The sequence below is a fragment of the Schistocerca serialis genome, chromosome 4 (assembly GCF_023864345.2).
Source record: "Schistocerca serialis cubense isolate TAMUIC-IGC-003099 chromosome 4, iqSchSeri2.2, whole genome shotgun sequence".
In the NCBI taxonomy this organism is placed as follows: Eukaryota; Metazoa; Arthropoda; class Insecta; order Orthoptera; family Acrididae; genus Schistocerca; species Schistocerca serialis.
The window spans coordinates 343838140-343858787 of record NC_064641.1 but is presented as its reverse complement, the minus strand read 5'-3'; the positions used below and the strand labels follow the sequence as shown (position 1 = coordinate 343858787).

The window sequence follows — 20648 nt, the reverse complement described above, 5'->3', positions numbered from 1 at the left end:
ACTTTGTACACAGCGATTGTGGATGTGTGACTAGTCGGCAGACACTACCCCGTATGACAAACGTCAACATGGCCATTTCCATGCAAAAATGGTTCAAATGACTCTGAGCACTATGGGACTTAACATCTGTGGTCATCAGTCCCCTAGAACTTAGAACTACTTAAACCTAACTAACCTAAGGACATCACACACATTCATGCCCGAGGCAGGATTCGAACCTGCGACCGTAGCAGTCGCGCGGTTCCGCACTGAGCGCCTTAACCGCGAGACCACCGCGGCCGGCATTTCCATGCAGAACACAGTCGTACGGACATCTGTTAACAGTTTGTATGATTATATCGGAATTACACAAAGGATGGGGCGTGAGGTCAGTCGCTTGACGGCGCGTTTCGGCGCGGGCCCGCCCGCTGCCGGCGCGCCGTAAGGCACGGAGGCTCGCACTGGGGCGTATCGCTTTCCAGTCGGGCGTGCCGCGGCAGTCCTCACTCGGGGAAGTGAAGCGTCTCTTACAGCCTCTCCTTCCCAAGTGGCTCTTTCCGCCTTCCCGTGGTGCCAGACGTCAAGCTCGGCATTCTGCCTTGCGTCAAAAGGGAGAGCTGCGACCCAACCCGATGCGAAAGCGAAGGGTGCGTGGCACAGGGGGAGCTGTGTCGAGGGACCGAACACCAGTCCCTTTCTGTTCGCAGGGCACAGACCAGCAGGTGCTCTGCATGCCGGCGACCTCGTTTGTCGGCGTGGGATCACGGCGCGAGTCGGCAAGGGTGCTTCGCCGCGCCCCTGGGTAGCCGGGGCGTGTTCTGCCAAACCCAGGTGGTGGTGACATCGCCTGGGCCAGGTTAGATGGGCCCAGACCGCCGAACGACTGGGGGACCGACCCGCCACCTGAGTAGGAGTGGGTCCTTGGCCTTCAGGTGGAAACTCGGGCTAGTAGGCGGCGAAGGGCGAGGGGTGCATCCGCCTCTCCGGAGTGCGGGGTGCACTTGCCGAGGAGCGTCGTGTGAAATCGTCGACGACGGGGCCTTCGACGAGGACCAGTGCGCTGGCAACGGCGCGCTGAACCTGGCAGCTCTGATGTGCCCTTGACCTAGGGGCGAGGTTGGTGGGCGAGCTGCAGAAGTCCCCCCCCATGCCAGAGGAGCCGGTCCGGGGCAAGAGACGGGCTCCCAACTTTTCACTCGTCTAACTAATCATGGCTGACCAAGAGGCGAGTGATCTTTGTGCGATTTCGAGGGCGAGTGTGTCTACTGTCCCTACCTCGCAGGAGGAAGGGGGACACGAAGATGAGAGTGTTTATGACAGACATTGTCGAATTAATCAAATATTAGACTCTAGTGTCAAAAACGGCAAAATAAGCCAGGCTGCGGTCCTGGCAATAAAGAACGAGCTCGCTTCCTGGGCTATTGCAAACGCGAAGCTCGAGGGGCGTCTCGAAGAACTAGAAAAAGAAAACGCTAGATTGAGACAGCAACCTGTCAAGACATGGGCCGGAGTGGTGGCGCAAGCCGCTACAAAAGCCCAAACAACGAAGGAAACAATCGCAAAAATTTCTAAAAAACCAGACACGGCAGTCTTTTTAAGACCCCTGCCTGGTCAGACTATTAAAAAGGTTCAGGAAATTTTTACTACAACTATTGACCCGGCTAGAGATAAAATAAAAATCAATAAAGTAAAGGCCACAAAAAATGTAGTCGTGGTAGATTTTGCCACAGAGGAGGACAGGGACAAAATATTAAAGAATTCCAAACTGAACAAGGCCATAAAATGTGAACCTCCCAGGAAAAGAAATCCTCTGGTGATACTGTACGACGTACCTGTGGCCTTAACTGAAAGTGACATCTACGAAACCATGTATAACCAAAATTTTGACGACACAGAATGGGAAACATTTAAAAATGAATTCAAGCTGCGCTTTAAAACGGGACCTCGGGAACGGGATGTTGTCCATCACGTCGCCGAGGTCTCTGGCAAGATGTGGCGAAAACTTACCGCTATGGGGAAAATTTATATAGGATTTCACGCCATCAATGTTAGAGATTACCTAGTAGTCCCTAGATGCCACAACTGTGGCGATCTGGACCACGTCCACAAGCATTGTGATAGGAAGCCGGCCTGCTCCAGGTGCGGGGCTGAGGACCACACCAGAAAAAACTGCAGTAAAAGCGCAACCTGCATTCCATGTACCAAGAGAGGAAAGAAACCGTGCAACACTACTGGGAGAAACTGCCCAACGTATAGGATGCTAGAACAGAGACTAATCTCTCGAATCGATTATGGCTGAGGCCGTAATTGAACTCAGGAAGCCAAAAAGGAAATCCCCCAGCAAGAGGCTGAGGGACGCTCTGAGGGCAAACAAATTCAAAGAATTTATACAAAAAATTACACAACCACGATCTTTGGTGACAATAATGAAAGATGTTTGCATACAGACGGACCCGTGTGAAGAAGACGTTCCCTCTCCTCCTTGCTGGGGACCTGGGTCGAAACAAGAGCATACCCGACCACACTGGCATCCTATACTTGGGAGTTCACAATCACAACCACACAGTAAAGAAATAATATCCACCAAACATGTTCAGTAAAATGAAATAAGCAGCTCAATTCCATCTTCTGACACACCATCTCGGGGTGCAATGGGAATTGATCCCCAGCGAATTTACCCCAACCTGGAGCACGCATTACAATTATCAAGACTAGAGGAGCCGGCAATCCTCACAATAGCATTGAGACATGTGGTACGTGTCGGCCACGAGTATGGAAGAGATGTCACCTTTCCAGTAATGGAGGCTGTTGACAGAATTCAGCTCAAGACAATGAATCTCCCCACCGACTTCGGAGCCCTGCGAGATCTAGTTAAAAAGGTCTTCGAAAGAAGAAACGAAAAATTCGACATGGATGATCTATATTATCAATCAGTGATAACCAATGGCAGAGTAGCCCACGACTGGACAAAATTATGGCCAGAATCACACATCCATACATACTTCCCACGTGAGCCAACTAAATGTAGGTCAGATAAACACCCATAATAGCAAACTGGTCCTGCAGGAAATCCGGAGGGTGGTGGAAGAGAGGAGTCTAGATGTACTCTGCTTACAGGAACCGTACTCCCAAGCGGGGCGGATCCCATTCATGGCTGCCAACTGGCAAATTATACATTCTAACGTAGAGCCAAAGGCTGCAATTATAATTATCAACAAATCATTTAGAGCTACAGTCCTTGCACAATTCTCTGGCGAACACTGCAATGTCGTGGAACTTCAAACACCCGCGGGAGTGATTTACATCTGTAATATATACTTCCAATATGGAAGAGGAATAGAGGAATTTCTAGAAATACTTACACAAGTCGCCACGGCATTGCAGGGACGAAGATTGATTGTGACGGCGGACATAAATGCAAAGTCCCCCCTATGGTTCAGTGGCACGCACGATGATCGGGGGCTAAAAGCCGAGGAAACAATCATGGCATTACAACTGGTGGTTGCCAACCAACAAGGGAACCCCCCCCACGTATACTGGCGGAGGGGGAGAAGGTACAAATATTGACGTTACTCTAATAACACCAAACCTGGCCACAAAGGTCGACAAATGGAAAGTGTGGGACAAAGCAACCACCAGTGATCATAATTTAATAACATTCACCATTGGGGAAAGGGAGTGCCACTGGGACATGGTGTGGGAGCTGCAGCTTAATTACAACAAGGCTAACTGGGACCGTCTCGCGGAGGAGTGCAACATTCCGACATTGCTGGAGGGTGACGGAAACGTGGAAGAATGCGCCGAAGGACTGGTGCAGGCGATCACCACAGCGGTGCGGGCAGCCGTACCAACCAGGAGGAGAGCCGTAGCGGCCACCCCCACACCATGGTCGGTCGAACTGGGACAGATGCGCCAGGCTGTGAGGAGGGCAAGGAGGTACTACCAGCGGAGTGTCGTCTGGAGGGAAAAACGAAGATGGCTTCAGATCTATCGTGAAAGTAAAGAACAATTCCAACAGGAGTTAAGGGCAGTCAGACTCAGAAGCTGGGAAAGTTATGTAAAAAGCCAATTGGCTATAGACCCATGGGGAGTCCCATATAAATTAGTACGAGAAAAGATAAGATCACCAATGGTGCTATCCACCGTCAGGGACGGGGACCGGATGACGGGCACTTGGCAGGAAACTGCTGAGGCCCTCCTCCGGGTTCTGTTGCCTGACGACGTGGAGGAAAATGAGACTGAAGAACAAAAAAGGATAAGGAGAGAAAATCAAAGGGACTATAACAATAACGTCAGAGTCTACCCCTTCTCTGAGGAGGAGGTCGCTGCCCAGATCAAGGCCCTCAAAAGAGGGAAAGCTCCTGGCCCGGACGGCATTACTGCGGAAGAGGTGCAATTCCTTGCCCCCCAGCTCGTAGCTCCTCTCACTAAGTTGTATAACGAGTGCTTGAAACTCGGGAAATTCCCAGAAATATGGAAAAAAGCCAATGTAATTATCATTAAAAAGAGTCCAGACAAAGATCCCACAGAAATTAAATCTTATAGACCTATCTGCTTGCTGGACGTACTGGGCAAACTTTTTGAGAGGCTACTAGCGAACAGACTGACAGCACACCGCATGCTGTGCGGGATGAGTGACAGACAATTCGGCTTTCGGTCTGGGTGTTCTGCGTCTGACGCAATCGCCCTGGCTGCCGAGGTCTGTGGCTCCACCCCGCACAAGTATGTCGTCGGCATCATGGTAGACATCAGTGGCGCCTTCGACAACCTGTGGTGGCCCTCACTCTTTTCCTGCTTGCGGGAGAAGAACTGTCCAGGGCCGCTATATGGGTGTCTGAGGAGCTATTGTGCAGACAGGGAGGTCTGGCTATCGGCCCCTAGCGGCATAGTCAGGAAGATTGTCACCAAAGGATGTCCTCAGGGCTCTGTCCTGGGACCTCTCTTTTGGGACATTAACATGGAGCCTTTACTTGAAGATCTCAAGAACTGTGACGATGTGCTAGAGGTCATAGCATACGCTGACGACCTCCTCCTGCTGGTCGGCGGCCGAAGCCGCGAGGAATTAGAGCCGAAAGTGGAAAGAGCCCTAACTGTTCTTACATCATGGTGCCACAGAAGCAAAATGACGATAGCACCCAATAAGTCCACATACCTACTTCTCAAAGGCCAATTGGTCAGGAACCCGACGGTTAGAATTAATGGTATACCAGTTCTTCGGCGCCGCGAGGCCCGATACCTGGGTGTAATCATCGATGAGAGGTGGAGCTTTGCATCACATATTGACACCGTATCACAAAAATCATTGGTTCTATTAAACAATCTCATTGGAATTGGTCACAAGCGGTTTCACCTCCCACCAAATTTAATTAAGTTATATCACAACAGCATCCTGACCTCAATAATAGGATACGGATCAGGAGTCTGGCCACACAGACTCACGAGGGTCATGCCTGCCATGGCCGTAAGAAGAGTGCAGCGGAATATGCTTCTACGTTCAGCAGGGGCCTATAGGACAACACCGGGGGGAGCACTGTTAGTGTTAATGGGAATCTGTCCATTAGATATAAAAATACGTGAACAGGCTGCCTGGTACTGGGTACAAAAGGAGAACAGGGACAAAATCAGGGAAATACTTGGGGTTTATGCGGGGGACAAGTACACCATTAAAAAGAGAGGGTTAGAACTATGGCAAGATCAGTGGAATAATGAAGATACAGGTCGTAGAACCTATGAGCTGCTACCGGACATAGAAGAAAGAATAAAACTCACATTTTTTACGCCAACGAGAGGAATGCTGCACTTTCTTACTGGACATGGACCATATCCAACATACCTATGTAGGTTTGGGAAGCAGGCTACACCAGCGTGTGACTGTGGTGCAGTGCAGGGCACCCCAGAACATGTGGTGTATGAGTGCCACCTCTTCGATGATGTAGCCCAAGAGCTAAGACAACAGCTACCAAATAACGACACGTACCACTTGTTAAGGCGTGAAATCACCTTTGACATCTTAAATAAACTTACAGATGAAATATCCAAAAAGATACTTAAGAACTTTTTAAGGGACAACCACCACCATTAAAGACAAAACTCACACCGACGTTGACTAGTGCACCCTTACTGTACCGCCGGGCAGGGACTGGCCAGCCGCCTCACGGCTGGAATCCGCCTTGCCCTGGACTAGGAGGGAGGGGTGTACATAAATACCGGACTATGACGCACACCGATTTTGACACTTAGTTAAATTAAGTTAGAAGTAGAAGATAGGATAACACCTTAATATACTCTGCAGCGACACCAAGTCAAGAGCCAGCCCAGTGCCAGGGGCACGCCCACTGGGATTAGCTCAGTGGGCCTTGGCTAACAACTAGTAGGTTTATAGTAGCTCTGGCACAACTTGTAACGCTGCAGGTAGCATGTAGTTCCCCGTAGATTAATGCTTAGAGCCCTATAGCGGTAAAAAATTAGAGTAAATAATAGAAATAATAATAATAATAATATTACCTGAAGTGTAGAATAACATTGCTGCATCTAATTTGTATCATACTAGGACCCACTAATGTAGTTAGGTAGTGGGTTATCATGTATAATGTAATGTATTGAATAAAGAATTTAAAAAAAAAAAAAAAAAAAAAAAAAAAAAAAAAAAAAAGGATGGGGAATCAGCGGTTTGTTGCTTAAATTTTGGACAGCAGCGTACACGTGAAATTATGCGACATATGTGAGCATAGGCAAAGCCATCAGCAAGTAGCTTTTCACATGTCCAGTTGCATGTTGCATGATCACGAGGGAACAGCTGAACACAGAAGACAGAAAGACCAAAAATATTGTATATTCCAAAGAGCATGAATAAATTTTTTTTTCAAATTTAATTTGATAAAAATCATTGTCTTTCATTTATTCTGTGCACGTGAATGTTTCTACTTTGTATATACTTGGAAAGAAAAAGTGGCAGACCAAAAGACCTGTATCAACTCTAGGAACAGTGCTGCAAACTGCGAGCTTTGCTTACACCCCACAGCTTTCACCAGTTCCGCTAGCCGCCTGTTTCAACTAAGGCTGGCCTAAGAAACCATGCATCAGGCGTCGTTGGTGCCGATGTGAGCCAAAACTTGCAGTGAACAGCACTTAGCATACTCGACAGCCGCAGGCAAGACCGCGACCACATCTCTGATGAGGCAGCCTGGCACACATACCGAATCCCCGTTGGTTTTCTTTCCTGCTCTGAACGCTATCTGCCTACGTGGCTAAGCAATTTAGAGGCGGACCGCTAGATTTGTTACTGTAGGTTCAGCCTACATGCAAGTATTACAGAGATGCTTCGGGAACTCAAATGGAAGTCCCTGGAGGGAAGGCGACGTTATTTTCGAGGAACACTATTTAGAGAACAGGCATTTTAAGCTGACTGCAGAACGACTCTGTTGTTTCCAGCACACATTGCGCGTAATGACGACGAAGATAAGATACGAGAAAATTAGCGCTCACACGAACGCATGTAGACAGTCGCTTTTCCCTCTTTCTCTTTGCTAGTGGAGCAGTAAAAGGAGATGCGTAGTAGTGATACGGGGTATCCTACGCCACAGGCCGTAAGGTAGATTGTGGAGTTGCAATGTAGATGTAAATGTAGATGTACCCAGCAATTAATGTTAAACGCCTGATAATAATATTGATAATAATAATAATAATAATAATAATAATACACTTACACGATCACAATGCCACAAATATATAATACATCACATAATTCAGCAACAGAAAGATTCACATTAAGCAGAAACGAAGGAGGAAGGGGATCTATCGACATAAAAACCCTACATTATGGACAGGTAGACAATTAAAGAAAATTCTTTATAGAACGAGCAGAAACTAGCAAAATACACAAAGCAATCACTCATATAAATACATCGGCTTCACCATTGCAATTTCATAACCACTTCTACAACCCTTTAGATCACATAACATCAACAGATACAAAGAAAGTAAATTGGAAAAAGGAAACACTAAATGGCAAGCACCCGTATCATCTAACACAGCCACACACCGATCAAGACGCATCCAACACATGGCTAAGAAAAGGCAATATATACAGGGAGACGGAAGCATTGATGATTGCAATACAGGATCAAACAATAAACACCAGATATTACAGCATGCATATTATTAAAGATCCCAATACGACAACAGATAAATGCAGACTTTGCAAACAACAAATAGAAACAGTAGATCACATCACAAGCGGATGTACAATACTAGCAAATACAGAATACACCAGAAGACATGACAATGTAGCAAAAATAATACAACAACTTGCCATACAACATAAACTAATAAAACAACACGTTCCCACATACAAGTATGCACCACAAAATGTACTGGAGAATGATGAATACAAATTATACTGGAACAGAACCATTATAACAGATAAAACAACACCACATAACAAACCTGACATCATACTCACCAGTAAAAAGAAGAAATTAACACAACTAATCGAAATATCCATACCCAATACAACAAATATACAGAAAAAACTTGAGAAAAAATTGAAAAATACATCCAGTTTGGCTGAGGAAGTCAAGCACATGTGGCATCAGGATAATGTTGACATTATACTAATTATACTAACAACTACAGGAGTCATACCACACAATACCCACCAGTACATCAACGCAATACGGCTACATCCAAACGCATATATACAACTACAGAAATCTGTAATTATTGATAGAAGTTCAGTTACCCGAAAGTTTCTAAATGCAATGTAACATATACCGTACAGTTGAAAGGAAGTCACGCTTGATCAAGGTCCGCGTCACTTTCCATTTGTAACCAGACATAACGTCATAGAAAGGAAAGAAATAATAAGAATAATACGTGTTTGATTACCAAATTAATGTTCCAGGCACACTATGCATTACAAAAATACAAACTAACACCACATTTGAAACCTCGACTAATACTTTAAGTCACATTCGGTTTACGAGACAGCAACATTGGTGGGTAATTTCGAAGGCAACAAAGTTCTCTCTGAAACTGACACAACGTTAACTGCGCCCAATCGGACACGCTGTCTATCACTACAGAACCGTATGTTATACGTATGTTAAAACTGCCTATAGTTTCCAGCCGAAGGTAAAACACAGTGCTGCAACGTTTTTGAGGTCAAATTTCGCGAATTCGCGGTGCAAAGTCTGTATTCCTTTGTGTTATAGACGTCACCAACGAATTTCGAAATAAATGAGGAACACCGCGTGAAGCATCCGTTGGAGAAACATTTCAGCACGTGTTTACGGAGGCCGCGGTTCCCCCCCCATTTGACTCTCACATTTTGTGCGTTTTTGGTTTTTTGTTGGCCACCGTAGCGATTTGGCGGTAGAATTTTACGTAGCACGGTTACCTCCGTGAACTGTTGGCCTCTGACCTTCACGTGAAGAGCTCTTGCGTGTTACTGTTTACGTATCCTTCAAGGCTGGTCACTGCAAGGTAGACCACTTTCTCAAATTGAAAAAATATCGACGGTAAGTTTGCGTAAGCCCTGACATTGTTCATGAAAGACATAAATCGTAAGGTTAAGGCAGCAAATTAGAACCCTACTTAAACATTAATTCCTTAGATTACTAATACAGCATCAACAAAGCAACGAATCGTTAAATGTTATTCGACTTGCCCAAATCTTTATATTACGTACTAGCACATTAATTACCTCGCCGTTGTGAATTCGAGATAAATAGATCTTACCACGTAGATTAGCGTAGAGTTCCGGGTTTTATGGGGAGTTTGTGTGCTCTCACAAGTACCTAACTACGTGAAAGTTGTTCTGCTTGTTCTAAAGTTGTTGACTCTTGCAAAGTCTCTGCTGTGTTCGCTGAAACTTGGCTGAGTCGTCGCAGCGGCAGACGTCAAGCCCACTACTCATCTGCGGACAGCTGGGTCAACAGTGCAGATCGCTGCAGTGCAGGGTACTTCACCCATGCAGACATTGTTTCAAATACAGCAGAAATCAAAGTAATATGTACGAAAATCAACTGCTCTCTAGAAGATTGTTTGATTTCGTTTCCACAATCTAGGAGACGGGGATTCTTCTTCAGAAACGTATAGGAGACACGAAGCGATGATTGTTGTAATTATTGCCTAATGAATATTGTGTCTGTCCTTGAAGATACCAAACTATAATTATATATACCAGCTAAAGAGAAAAACTATTTAAGTAAAAATGTCTTTAATTCAATGACGGAAAAAATTTCAACACTAGGAAGGTACTGTGTGACATAAACGAAAGCTGGTAGGCGCGTTTCTACATCTAAAAGATGATGCCTGTTCAGATTTCACATCAGTCGCATAAAATGGCGCCAGTTGCGGCACTATGAGGGTAAAAATCATGTTTGCTTTAAACATATGCTGTAACGGACATGAGCGTTAGTTACCTTTGTGACTGGACGTGGTGAGTCCATGTTCGTCAAGAAAGCCTTTAAGCCGACGAAGACGTCATTATCAACACCTTACTGAGTTTTAACGTGATCCTGTAATAGGACTTCGAGATGCTGAACATTCCTTCTGCAATATTGCAGTAGGACTTGACGAGAATGTAGCTACTGTACGTCATTGCTGGCAGCTGCTGTCACGAGAATGTACAGTCGCTAGAAGACTGCTCTCCGGACGGCCACGAGGTACTACCGAGAGGGAAGACCATCGTGTCTGATGTGGGGCTCTGACACACGTTTCTGAGTCTGTAGTTTGAGCAGCAGTTGGCACCACACTGGCACAGCGAACTGTTACAGATCGGTTACTTCACAGACATCTCAGAGCCAGACGCCCTGTTGCGTACATTCCACTGACCCCAAACCGCCACCATTTGCGACTCCAGTGGTGAGAAACGAGAGATTACTGGAGGGCAGGCTGCGTATCTACTGTGTTTTCTGGTGAGAGCTGGTTCCGCCTCAGTGCCAGAGATGGCCGTGCGTTGGTTAGGAGAGGGCCAGCTAAGGACCTGCAACCAACCTGACTGCATGCTAGAAACCCTGGACCTACACGTGGAGTTATGGTCTGGGATGTGATTCCGTATGGCAGCAGGAGCACTCTCGTGGTTATCCCTCGCACCCTGACTGTAGCTCAGTCTGGTGATTAGCCTGTCGTGCTGTCATTCATAAGCAGCTTTCAAGGGGCTGTTTTCCCAGAGGACAACCTTCGCCCACATACTGTTGTTGTAGACAAACATGCTTTTCAGCGTGTCTACAAGTTGCCCTGGCCTGCCCGATCACCAGATCTGTCCCCAGTCGAGCACGTGTAGAACATAAACGGACGTCAACTCCAGCGTCATTCACAGACAGCAATAACCGTTTCTATATTAACTGACCAGTAGCGTCGGGCATGGAACTCCATCCCACAAACTGACATCCAGCACCTGTACAACACAATGCATGCACGTCTGATGCTTGTCTTCAACATTCCGAGGCTTCCACTGATTATTAAAATACCAGTACTTCACATTTTCGATGGCTTCCCCCCCCCCCCCCCCCCCCGCGCTTACAATGCTAATCATTTAAATATGTCACCAACAGTATGTAGTCCCGAAATTTCATTGCTGTTGTTGTGGTCTTCAGTCCTGAGACTGGTTTGACGCAGCTTTCCATGCTACTCTATCCTATGCAACCTTCTTCATCTCCCAGTACTTACTGCAACCTACATCCTTCTGAATCTGCTTAGTGTATTCGTCTCTTGGTCTCCCTCTAAGATTTTTACCCTCCACGCTGCCCTCCAATGCTAAATTTGTGATCCCCTGATGCCTCAGAACATGTCCTACCAACCGGTCCCTTCTTCTTGTCAAGTTGTGCCACAAACTCCTCTTCTCCTCAATTCTATTCAATACCTCCTCATTAATTATGTGATCTACCCATCTAATGTTCAGCATTCTTCTGTAGCACCGCATTTCAAAAGCTTCTATTCTCTTCTTGTCAAAACTATTTATCGTCCATGTTTCACTTCCATACATGGCTACACTCCATACAAATACTTTTAGAAACGACTTCCTGACACTTAAATCTATACTCGATGTTAACAAATTTCTGTTGTTCAGAAACGCTTTCCTTGCCATTGCCAGTCAACATTTTATATCCCCTCTACTTCGACCATCATCAGTTATTTTGCTCCTCAAATAGCAAAACTCCTTTACTACTTTAAGTGTCTCATTTCCTAATCTAATTCCCTCGGCATCACCCGACTTAATTTGACTACATTCCATTATCCTCGTTTTGCTTTGGTTGATGTTCATCTTATATGCGCCTTTCAAGATGAAAGGCGGAAATTTCAATACTCTACACATATTACGTTTTGAGACGGAGAATGTGTGACTGACAACAAGTACAATTCACCATTCTACACTGCGATATCATCAAGCTCTTTGAGAAACATTTCATCGCCATCCACATACGTCTTTTCAGCTTTGTCCAACTTCATTTTGCTGCAGCCCTAACCTGCGTATCGAGACGTTCACACACACTCGAATGGAGCGACGTCTCAAATACCATAAACCAAACGTGCTTCTGAAAGATAATTCTGTTGTAAAATTAACTTATTATTGTTTACTCAATAGTCAAAGGATCATATGCAGCGGTGTCTTTCCATACGGTGTTACAATTTTTTGATAGTATCCTATGTCATCCGGAGCTTATTTAGAGCATCAATTTAGGCAACGAGCGTGATTTCACTCAGCTTTTTCATGAGTAATCCTAATTTACCAAGTGTGTGTACAACGTCTTTCCAGTAGGAGAAGACGTAGGAAATGTATCAGACGTGTTTAACAGTCGAGAGAGATTTAGAATAGATTCTCAGGTTCACAGCTCCCGCCGACACCAGCCACTGCCGCCGCCAACGAAAGGTAAACACGCACGCTCGCGCTACGGCAGCAAGTGATATTCAGTTGACACTGAGAACTGCGGTGGTCTCCGTCTCTCCTTTTTTGCGGTACATTCAAACATGACCTGTACTTAATCATATTCACGTTTGTCGAGCTTAATTGGAAGGAAAACACGCGATATACCCGATCCAACGAAAATGATTGATCATCCACTAAAGAAGTGCTTTATAATCTGAAGTTATTGAAATGTTTTATTTAAGCAATTGTATTGGCAGTGATATTTACATACCCTACTGAGACCCAATTCACTTTTGGGTATTTTAATTGCGCATTTTAGCTTAATTGATATCTCTGGCCCCCAACGTATTTAATTTTCGTGTTTTATTGGCCCCCAGGCATGGTCATCAACCATCTTACTATTAAAGAACCTTAGAATAGGTAGGAATTTCGTTTCACAGTTGTGAACAACCAATATCAATATTGTAACATCATGTACGTATTACAATTATGATTGATATGTTATAAAGTAAAAAATAAACCTTAATAACGAAAATCTGAGATATTCATTTTTTTGCTAACATATAGTTGCGCCTGAACCCGTACAATAATTTCTGTTAGTGATAACGTTGCGTTTACAGGGAGTGTAGTGGAACTGACATTGAGATCATTGTCTGATTACGTCACTGTCCGTACTGCTGCAGTCTTCTGAACTCTGCCTGGTGAGCTGGTGTCTTACTACCTTCAACGCAAATTCTCACACAGCGTCTTTGCGCAGCTGTGGTAGGAAGGTACAGTAGATCGGAACCAATCTCACGCTTGTTAGACTATCTTTAATTGTGACTTATAAAAATATAGCGAACAACAATAGCTAACTTTAGCTACAGTTATTGCGATCTTATGAAAGAAGTTCCTCTGTGCAAGGTTATGGAATGATAAGATACATGTCCAAAAATGTACCAAAGGCGAGATAGCATTAATTTACAAGTTGGAAAAAAGTATCGCAATTCATCTGAAATTTCGTGTCTGGGATATTATTTGAAAATTCAGTGACTGTTGTAAAAGATTAATTGAACAGGGAATGTGTAATTAGTATCATGGACTGTACCAATCTCCATAATTTAGTACTGAAACAATGGTATCACACTGTGAACTGTGTTATTTCGAAATTGTGCTTACTGTGCACATCGTTTTCAGTTTGATTTGACTAGTAGATTTCAAGGACAGTGGTTTAAGGATTTAAATAGTGACTGTGTTAATTACCCGTTTGCCATACGTAAAATTTTGTGGCACTTCCATGTCAGGTTACTGCATTCGAAAGATCGCGTTATACGACATCAACCGGTTTAGTTTATAGCTAGACATTATCTGTGCGTAAATTATGATAGATGAGACACAATCTGGGCATAAACCGATTATTCAGTATCAAACTGCAATTAGACTGTCTGAACTGTCAATCTGGTGTGAACCATATCATTTAAAACAGCATACTTTAGACAACCACCTTTTAGTCGGATTCGACGACACGCAGCTACCGGAGGCATATTAGCACAGGTAGGTTATAAATGATAACGAAGGAAACGGACATATTCTCTTGATGGTGGACGTTGTAAATCTGAAAAAGAAAACAAGAAAAAATGAAATGGCCGAGAGACCCCATGCGGGGATATCCGGCCACCGGATTGCGAGTTTTATTTCACATGACGCCACATTGGGCGACACGGGTGTCGGTGATAATGAGCTAAAGATGGTAAGGACAACACAACATCCAGTGTACGAGGGGGGGAAAATCTCCAACCTGGCTGGTGTCGAACACAGGCGGGCTGCATGGTAAGCAAACACGTTACCACTGTGCTACGCAGGGAGACTGAGACAACGACAAACACAATAAGCTTAGCTGCAAAGGTATACTTTCCCTGTGGTACTGCCTGCTGTTCTTCCCTAAATTTACTGAATGTCTTGAGAACATTTTGTAGTTACAATTAAATGAACACCCGGGCTGCTTACAAGCGTTGACATACGTCAACGGGGAGAGATGAAAATGTGTGCCCCGACCGGGACTCGAACCCGGGGTCTCCTGCTTACATGGCAGACGCTCTATCCATCTGAGCCACCGAGGACACAGAGGATAGCGCGACTACAGGGATTTATCTCTGGCACGCCTCCCGCAAAACCCACATTCTCAACGTATTTTCCCGCACTACATTCGTAGTGCCCCCGCCCATTATACTCATTACTCGCGGCGCGTTGCCGATTTCCGTAAGAGTTCGGGCTCTGTTTGTGCATTGGCACAGAAGAAGAAGATGGTCAAGTGGCCGGTGAGCCTTAACTATAGATATACTAAGATGGTATCCGTTCTTTCGGACATGTCCGAAAGAACAGATACCATCTTAGTAAACATTTTGTAGTTATTGATTGTAGTACTATGTTGGCTGACGCAAATCGTGTTTTTCCCAAAGGTTGAATCTACCATTGGTGATTATCACTGCTACATATTTTCGATTGCAGACGCCCCTTTAATTTATAACTAAACGAAGGGTAGTGCAGAACTTTCGTTGATAGACAGAAACGACAGTGTGTGCAACCTACATTTCTTTCAGTGCAAAGAAAGATCCTATTTGTAATGCTGTGTTTCTCCTGCACTAACAGCATGCTCACAGCTTGTCCTGTATCTGTTATAGCTAAAGTTACGGTAATGTTATTAGGATCTACTACAGCGATAGGGTATTTCACCATAAATGGGAGGTAAAAGGTTCCTTCTGTGAAACACGGTGACCGTGGCCGTTACCGAGAACGTGGACATAACAGCGGAATTCAAGTGCCATCATGCATGGAATCTGAATACGAAAGAGGCTACCGTAGCGACAAAGCCTCTGAAAATCCGAACATGCTGTGATATTAACACCCTACATGACCAAGTATTCCATGAGACAGCTCTTTCATTGAAATTTAGGGCAAGGTGCAGTGCATGGTGTATTTCATAGCTAAACGAGGGAAATGTGCATGCTTGATTGGTACACCTTGTAGTGAAGATCTTTAACCCGAAGTGCAAGTATTCGTTCACCATTAATTTTGTTAAAGTTATAGGCACTGCATCACTAAACTGTATATGATGTTCCTGGTAACTTTTATTGCAAATATGGCTTTGAAGGTTTTTGTGGCGATATCCACGAGTTAACTCGTCTTGGTGCGTTAGGCGCGTCATGTTTAAAGAAGTGGCTTGAACACAGAAAAAGTTGTACACACTTTAATCGCGAGTATCATTCCTTGTCTACGCAAACTGCTGAAAAAGAGAGGAAGGAAGATTAGGGTTTCAGGTCCCGTCGACACCAAGGTCATTAGAGACGGAGCACAGTCTTTGACTGTGTAATGGATCTGGAAGTAAAATCAGACGTGACCTTTCGAATGAACCGTTCCGGCATTAGCCTGGAACGCTTTAGGGAAATCACGGAAACCTAAATCTGGATGGCCTGACACGATTTTAAACCACGGTCCTCCCAAATGCGGGTCCATTGTACTAACCACTGCGCCACCTTTCTCGGTCAAACTGGTGAGGTTTCATTTTAATGAAGAGTGTAGCAGCTTTTGAAACGTGATGCTGCAGATTACATTGAATGACTAATGACAGCGTAGTGAACTATAATGGGGAGAAAAAAATAAGGTGAATAGGAGCTCGGTATATAGCATACATTTTGGCGTGAAGGAATCGCCAGTTTGGTAATGGGAGGAATTGGTGAGGAGAGGAGGGGAGGTTGTAAATTGTAGAAGGGGACCAACGATTGAGTAAAGTAAGCATTTTCAGAAGGGTGTAGGTTGCAGTTACGCATAGATGATGAGACTTCCACAAGAAAGACCAGTCTCAAGCAAGTCTTCGGACTGAAGACAACAACATAGCCACCTTTTATCCAGTCCCATATTCCTGCAGATGTGTTGGAAATGATTAAATGTTCTTTCATGTCCTCACTGATATAGTCCGAACAATTGGCGGTGTAACATAGACTTACAGTTTGGAATTTGTTGGTATCACGTAATTTATTGACTTATACAATATACTTCTAACATAGGTATGTCACACCCGCTTATTTCATTCAGCTTTTTGTCATTTTGTCTCGGTTATATTAACGTGTTGCTGACGTATCAGGGCCCTCCAGGTCTCATCTGCGATGTAGTTTCTTGTTTTGTCCACCTCTTTCAAGTAACTGTACTCAATGTATCTTAATACGCTGATGTCAGCAGTTTATGTTGTTCACGTAACCGCGGTAGCTGAGCAGGGAGTGCCGTCACAGACCTCCAGATCTTACTGCTTTAATTGCATAGACCGTAAAATTTTCTGAACGTATCTCAAATAACTTAACATGTTGTTGACGTGCAAAGTAATTGAACCTTCTTCAGAAGATATACCTGATTCTATAATATGTCTACGAGGGCATGGTCTAGAAATAAAACTAAAACAGCCTGAATTGGTTATGAACTGTAGACTGAAACTGAAGAAACTGCAAATAGGTAGAAAATTAAGGAGATGGGACGTGGTTAAATTGAAAGAATCAGAGGTTGTTGAGTTTCAGAGAGAGCAGTTGGCAAAAATTTACTGAAACAGGGGAAATGAATTCAGTAGAAGACCAGTGGGCAGCTTTGAGAGAAGAAATAGTGAAGGCAACACTGGATGAAATACGTAGAAACACAAGGTCCAGTAAAAAGCCTTCGATATCAAGGAAGATATTGAATTTAACTGATGAAACGAGAGGATATTAAAATGGAGCAAATGAAGCTGTAGAAGCCAGGAAAACCAGGGCAAAGACAGACACGCGCCTGTAGGAAAATTTAGGAGCCCTTCGGAGGAAAGAGAAACAGCTGAATGAATACCAATAGCTCAGAGATGGAACACAAGTAGTAAGCAAAGAAGGGAAAACTGAAACGCTCAAGGAACGTATAGAGGCGCTACAGAAATAAAACGAACTTGAAGACAATATTATAGAAATGTATGAGGAAGTAGATGAAGATGAGACGGGAGATATGATACTGTGAGAAGAATTTAATAGGGCACTGAAAGACCTAAGTCGTAACAAGGCCACCGGAGTCGTCTACATTCTACCAGAACTACTGATATCCTTGTAAGAGCCAACCATGACGCTATTCCACTAGGTCTGCAAATTTTTGAGACGGGCGAAATGCTCTCAGACTTCAATAAGAATGTAATAATTCCATTTCCAAAGAAAGCAGGTGCTGACAGATGTGACCGTTACCGAACCATAAGTTTAATAATTGGTGGCTGCAGTATACTGACTGGAATTATTTGTAGAAGAACGGAAAAATTGGTAGAAGTTGAGCTCGGTGAAATCAATGTAGAAAAATGCGAGTTAATGTAGAACCTACGACTTATTTTACAAGATAGACTGAAGAAAAGTAAACCTATGTTTACAACATTTGTAGATTAGAGAAAGCTGTTGACATTGTTGACTGGAATACATACTCTGAAATTCTGAAGGCAACAGGGGTAAAATACTGGGAGCAAAAAGTTGTTTATAACTTTTACACAAATAAGACGGCGGTTATAAGAGTCAAAGGGCATGAAAGTGAAGCAGTGATAGAGAGGGAGGCGAAACATGGTTGCAGCCAGCTCCGTTGTTATTTGATCTAAAAGTTGACCAAATATTAAAAGAAACCAAAGGAAAGGAGTAAGAGATAAAAACTTTGAGGTATTCAGATGAAAGGAATCAAAAGACTTGGAAGAGTACTTGAACGGAATTGACATAAGATGAACATCAACAAAAGCACAACAAGGATAATGGAATGTAGTCATATCAAATCGGGTAATGCTGAGGGAATTAGATTAGTAAATGAGACACTTAGAGCTATAGATGAGTTCTGTTATTTGGGCAGTAAAATAAATAATGAAGAACGAAGTACAGATGATGTATACTGACAGTGATAAGAGCGCCCTTCTGAAGAAAAGAAACTGGTTAACATCGAATATAAATTAATGTGTTAGAAGTCTTCTTTGATGTTGTGCCTGGAGTGTAGCCTAGTATGCTAGTGAAACATGGACGATAATCACTTCAGACAGGAAGAGAAGAGAAACCTTTGAAACGGTTTGCTACAGAAGAGTGCTAAAGTGTAGATGGGTAGATCGAGTAACTAATGAGGAGGTACTAAGAGGAGAAAATAAATTTTTGGCACAATTTAACTAGGGGAAGGGGTGGGTTGATAGAGCATATTTTGAGAATAAAGGAATCATCCATTTAGTATTGGAGGGAAATATGGGGATTAAAAACTGTAGAGGTAGATCGAGAAATGAATACAGTGAGGTTGTTCAGATGAATGAAAGTTACTTTACTTATTCCGATATGAGGGACCTGCACAGGATAGAGTAGCATGGAGAGCTGCATCAAACCAGTCTTCGGTCTGAAGACTACCACAACAATAACTTCTGTTCCTCCGAGACAATCTAGATCTCCTTGGAAGACTGATGTGTTTAGCCTGATCCTAAAAATTTTTCCCCTCCGCAGAAATTAACACACTGCTGTTCTGATTCCATTGATGGTTTTCGGCACTAATGGCAATAAACTGGACAAGGAATATACTTTCGTTGGAATGTATAAGTCGAAACATTATCTTTCTGTATGTGGTCCAAATCTCTGCATCCGTTTTTTTCCAAAGCAGTACTCGTACTTTCCGTATAAGAATTCTCACGTTAATCGGTACTATAATAGCCTTTGTTGAATTTTTTTACCACTTTTATCCTGTGCTGCGATAGAAATTTGTTGCTGTTTCCCGTCCAAAAGTTTTGTATTTCGTTTCATTCTTCTTCAGAATATGGGGAAAATATTTTGGTGATCTCTTACAATTGTTTTATTTGATCTGCTTTCATGATAAGACCCATGTCGTCAGCAAGCTCGCTGTATACAATCTGTCTGCCCCCAAGAGTTCTTTTTCTAATTAATAAACATGTTCCACAGCGATAATACATGGCACCATTGATAAGGGCTACCTTCTCTTACAGATCGTGCCAATTGAAATCTGTTTCTACCATTGATCATCACGCTTGGGGTCACATTGGTACTAATTTCTCAAAATTCTTGAGTTAAACCCTTCTTCCTCATTGTTTTCAACAAGTAACAATGACTTATCTGAAAGAACGCTAGGGATAGCTCCAAGGTAATTAATTCTTCGTTTTCGCTGCTGGCACTTAACTAAACATATTATTTCTCTATAGTCAGCCAGTATTTACGATATTGATTTTCCAGGAACTGTGGAGAAACGGCATGCAATAGCTTTGTTTATTATCTTGAAGTCAGCGTTGAGAAGTGGGAGTGGCATCATGTTTATTAATCTGCTTGAAATGACGTCTAGTTTCTTTAAGTATTGAAATTATGGTCCCTCATTCTTTGCATGTCTGCAGGATTTGATGGCTGTTGTCACTGATAATGAAATGTTCATGTCCTAGGGCGTCAGATGGCGTCATGTTCTTCATCAAATTTCTTTTCCACAGTCGACGTTTCCACTCCACTGCTGAGATGCTCTTCAGGATCGTCTGGTGGACTCTGTTAGCTAAATACTGTCAAATAAATTTTTCTTTGTTCTCATTTCATTTCCCCGTTAAGATGTGAGCTTGCTGCGGATAGAACTGCTGTTCTGCCCAAAATTATACATAATTAGTTTTTAAAACATACACTCCTGGAAATGGAAAAAAGAACACATTGACACCGGTGTGTCAGACCCACCATACTTGCTCCAACCACTGCGAGAGGGCTGTACAAGCAATGATCACACGCACGGCACAGCGGACACACCAGGAATCGCGGTGTTGGCCGTCGAATGG

The 20648-nt window shown here is 43.7% G+C and overlaps 1 protein-coding gene and 1 non-coding gene across 4 annotated transcripts in view; both read right to left on the bottom strand.

Moving 5' to 3' along the window:
* The window catches only part of LOC126474143 (luciferin sulfotransferase-like), a 757275-nt gene that overhangs the window by 212920 nt on the left and 523707 nt on the right, over positions 1-20648 (bottom strand). The window lies entirely within an intron of this gene.
* Positions 14876-14949, bottom strand: Trnat-ugu (transfer RNA threonine (anticodon UGU)). The gene has a single exon. It is a non-coding gene; the product is annotated as a tRNA-Thr (tRNA).